The 4736-nt window shown below is 50.1% G+C and overlaps 1 non-coding gene across 1 annotated transcript; it reads left to right on the forward strand.

Moving 5' to 3' along the window:
* Window positions 1-475: 475 nt before the first annotated feature.
* On the forward strand, window positions 476-550 carry Trnas-cga. Its single transcript has one exon. It is a non-coding gene; the product is annotated as a tRNA-Ser (tRNA).
* The last annotated feature ends 4186 nt before the right edge of the window (window positions 551-4736 follow it).

Genomic DNA, 4736 nt, shown 5'->3' on the forward strand with positions numbered 1-4736 from the left:
CGACCGCTACGGTCGCAGGGTCGAATCCTGCCTCGGGCATGGATGTGTGTGATGTCCTTAGGTTAGTTAGGTTTAAGTAGTTCTAAGTTCTAGGGGACTGATGACCTCACATGTTAAGTCCCATAGTGCTCAGAGCCATTTGAACCATTTTTGATCAGAATGCTTGCATCAACCGTGATATTTCTAATACAGGTGGTGTTCCTATGTGTAAACTAGTTCTAAAGGAAATGGTGAATAACATGTTATACACTAGGTTACATAAACGAGCAAATTCAAATGAATCTGTGGACGTATATATCTGCATACCTCTGGAAGACTTGGAGCAATTTTAAGCAGATTACGTACCAGAATGAGATTTTCACTCTGCAGCGGAGTGTGCGCTGATATGAAACTTCCTGGCAGATTAAAACTGTGTGCCGGGCCGAGACTCGAACTCGGGACCTTTGCCTTTCGCAGGCAAGTGCTCTACCAGTCGTGCTTGGGTGGCTCAGTTGGTAGAGCACTTGCCCGCGAAAGGCAAAGGTCCCGAGTTCGAGTCTCGGCCCGGCACACAGTTTCAATCTGCCAGGAAGTTTCAGATTACATACCATCTGAACAAAAGTATTATACACTGAAGCGCCAAAGAAACTGGTATAGGCATGCGTATTCAAATACAGAGATATGTAGACAGGCAGAATACGGCGCTGCGGTCGGCAACGCCTATATAAGATGACAGGTGTCTGGCGCAGTTATTAGATCGGTTACTGCTGCTACAATGGCACGTTATCAAGATTTAAGTGAGTTTAAACTTGGTACTGTCGGCCGAAGTGGCCGTGCGGTTCTAGGCGCTGCAGTCTGGAACCGCGAGACCGCTACGGTCGCAGGTTCGAATCCTGCCTCGGGCATGGATGTGTGTGATGTCCTTAGGTTAGTTAGGTTTAACTAGTTCTAAGTTCTAGGGGACTAATGACCTGAGACGTTGAGTCCCATAGTGCTCAGAGCCAAACTTGGTGTTATACTCGGCGCACGAGCGATGGGACACAGAATCTCCGAGGTGGCGATGAAGTGGGTATTTTCCCGTGCAACCATTTCAAAATGTACCGTGAATATCAGGAATCCGGTAAAACATCAAATTCACGAGTGTACCGTGAACTTCACGAATCCGGTAAAATATCTCAGACATTGTGGCGGCAGGAAAAAAATCCTGCAAGAATGAGACCAACGACGACTGAAGAGAGTCGTTCAACGTGACGGAAGTGGAACCCTTCCGCAAATTGCTGTATATTTCAATGCTGAGCCATCAACAAGTGTCATCGTGCTATCTATTCAACGAAACATCATCGATATGGGCTTCCGAAGCTGAAGACCCACTCTTATACTCTTGATGACTGCACGACACATAGCTTTACGCCTCGCCTGGCCCCGCCAACACCGACATTGGACTGTTGATGACTGGAAACATGCTGCCTGGTTGGTTTCAAATTGTATCGAGCGGATGGACGTGTACGGGTATGAGACAACCTCATGAATCCATGGACCCTGCATGTCAACAGGGAACTGTTCAAGCTGGTGGAGGCTCTTTAATGGTGTGGGACGTGTGCAGTTGGAGTAATATGGGACCTCTGATATGTGTAGACACGACTCTGACTGGTGACACGTACGTAAGCATCCTGTCTGATCACCTGCAACCATTCATGTCCTTTGTGGATTCCGACGGACTTGGGCAGGTTCAGAAGGACAATGCGACACCCCATTCGTCCAGAATTACTACAGAGTGGCTTCAGTAACACTCTTTTGAGTTTGAACACTACCGCTGACCAGCAAACTCCCCAGACCTGAACATTATTGAGGATATCTGAGATGCTTTGCAATGTGCAGTTCAGGAGAGATCTCCACCTCCTTCCCTTAGTATTCTTACCGATTTATGGACGGCCCTGCAGGATTCATGGTGTCAGTTCCCTCCAGCACTACTTCAGACATTAGTTGACTTCATGCCACGTCGTGTTGCGGCACTTCCGCTTGATCACGGGGGCCCTACATAATATTAGGCAGGTGTACCAGTTTCTTTGACTCTTCAGTGTAATATTGTCCTAGAACACTTATTTGGGTGGAGGGGCTGCGGTGACAGTAGGAAAATGATGGCGTGTATTGAAAACGACCGATGTCACTGTCACGGCCAGAATTTTGGAGGTCTCTAGGCCGACTGATAAAATGCCTGAGTTTAGTCGAACAGAATACTAGAACATTCTGAAGATAATGATGAATTCATGTCGGCTGATCAGCTGTTACTGGTGGCGTTGTCTTGTCGCAACGTTTCGATAGGTTTCGTAACCATCATCTTCAAGCGAAGTGCCGCAATGCTGACGCTGAAGCTCCATTGGCGAGCTTTCCTTGCTCGCCGTGTTGAGCAGTGTAAGTATAAAAATGCTGTTCCTGTGGGGGAAAAAAGAACCTTACCTATACGAATTGTCCTTGGGTGATGTGGTGATGATATGCTGTGTCCGCTGCGAGAAAAATATTCCCTCAGAAGATGTAGAGCAGTCTTCAGAGCTCGATCCTGTATCCCTCGCAGCGTTGCGATGAGCGAATTTGGGGCCTTTCTCCACACCACAGCTGCGTATTCCAACACTGGTCGGACCAGTGTTAGGTACAGAGTGATGCCGTGTTATGGCGGCAGTGTCGACTGCGGGTTCAGCAGCGGATACTCGAAGGCGCCCTATGTCTCTGCTTCTGACGTCTCGTATATTAGGCGCCCAGGACAGTCTTTGGTCTAGGGTGACACCTAGGTACTTCGCTGTCTTGCTCCATGGGACAGGTGCTCCCAGAATTTCGACAGGCGGGAGATGTGGTGGCAGCATTCTTCGGGTGAAGAACACTGCCTGGCTCATCGCTGCGTTGAATTTCAACCGCCATTTCGTTGACCACAAACCCAGAGTGCTGCAGCCGAATTGGAGGCAGCTTTGCATCGCGTACGCGTCCATGCTGCGGGTGCACAGCGCAGTGTTATCGGCGGGTGCCAATTCGACGCACACCACACGCGGTATATCGGCAGTGTGCATTGAGTACAGCAAGAAGCCGAGCACTGACGCGTGTGGCACCCCAGCACGTATCTGTCGGTCTGTGGACGTACCATCGCCTCCCCTCACGTGGCACGTTGGCTCCGCTAGGTAGGATTTGAGGAGGACTGCGTGAGACGTCGGTATCCCGAGTACAAAGAGTGTGTACACGAGACCGTCATGCCAGTTTCAATCGAAGGCTCTGGATATATCGAGGAACGCTGCTCCAAGGTATTCTCTTGTTTCCCGTGCTCTCATCGCCGGCTCTACCAGTCTCAGAAGCTGGTGAGAGGTAGAATGACCGCTATGAAAACCAAACTGCTCGTCTGGAATAACACCCTCCTGGGTGACATGCTCCATCAGTCTTTTCACGTACAGCCTCTCTAAAAATTTCGAGACGGACGGAAGCAGGTTGATGGGTCGGTAGCTGGTGACCTGGCATGGATCAGCGTCGGTCTGCAGGATGGCCACAACTTCAGCGTGTTTCCACGTTGTCGAGTAGCTGCCTGTGCGAGGTCTCTCGTTGAAAACGTCAGATAAATGCTTGTGCGCTCCTCTTAAGAGGTTCTTCAGCACTTGGTTGTTTATCCCATCGCTGCCTACTGCTTTCCTGGTGTGCAGGGAACGAAGTTGCACCGCGATTTCCTCCTCTGTGATTGGTTCGATTACGTCTTCACATTCCTAGCTGTCTGGAAGATCGGCAGTTGCTCGTCGATCAGACAGTTGTGTGTCTCATCCACATCACCGGCCACTAGAGTGAAGTTTGCGGCGAATGCTTCAACCACCACGCTGGCTTTTGTATCTGGCTCACTGAAGTATTCATTGCCGACTTGTAGCGTTGGTACGCGTTGTCGGTACCGAAAGAGGTTTTTAACGATTTCCCAGGCGCAGCCGTCGTCTGGGTTGAATGTGGACACCACGTCTGCCCATTCTCTGTTCCTATGTCCTTCGACTGCTGCCTTTATCTCCCGTCAATCGCGGTTGACACGTCGTTCGGTGACGCGCTGGCGAGTGAATTGCTACTCAAGGAACAGTTGGTTCTTCTCAGTGATAGCTGCCAGGATGTGTGGCGGTAAATGCCGCGAGAAGCCTAGTGGTCGCAGTGGTCGTCTCGGGATGGCTGTGTTTGCTGCTCATAGTATCCTCCGGTTGAGGAAAGCTAGGGCTACATCGCCCCCAACTAGCTCGGGTTAGCCACGCCTTCTAGAGACTCTAGTATTTCCGCTTGGAAACGCTCCCATTCAAAGTTTCTTCAAGTTAGGCGGTGATCGGGAAGCGTGGAGCCGATCACGTCCATCTCATAAATGACTGGGTCATGGTCGGATGATAGGATATTCTGCATTTCGGTGTACATGAATTGTCTGATGCCCTTCAGTAGTGCGAAGTCGATCACATCTGGTCGGCCTCAGGCAGATTGCGCCGTTTCGATGAACAACGCGGGAGAGTCGACGTCCACTTGCTTTGGTGAAGCGAGAGTTCCAATCACGGTTTTTTGCATTGAAATCCCACGCAATAAAAATTCGTCCCTTCAGTGACAGCAGAGAATTGAAATTTGCTTCATGTATTGATCTGCTGGGCTGCTGATACACCGACACGAAGACAATCTTCCCGGCGGTGGTGCTGACTGTCACAACTGTGGCCTCCAACATGGCGACTTCTGGCAGGTAGACTCGATGACGTCGCAGTCACCTCTTGACGTAT

This window comes from Schistocerca piceifrons, chromosome X (genome assembly GCF_021461385.2).
Source record: "Schistocerca piceifrons isolate TAMUIC-IGC-003096 chromosome X, iqSchPice1.1, whole genome shotgun sequence".
Lineage (NCBI taxonomy): Eukaryota > Metazoa > Arthropoda > Insecta > Orthoptera > Acrididae > Schistocerca > Schistocerca piceifrons.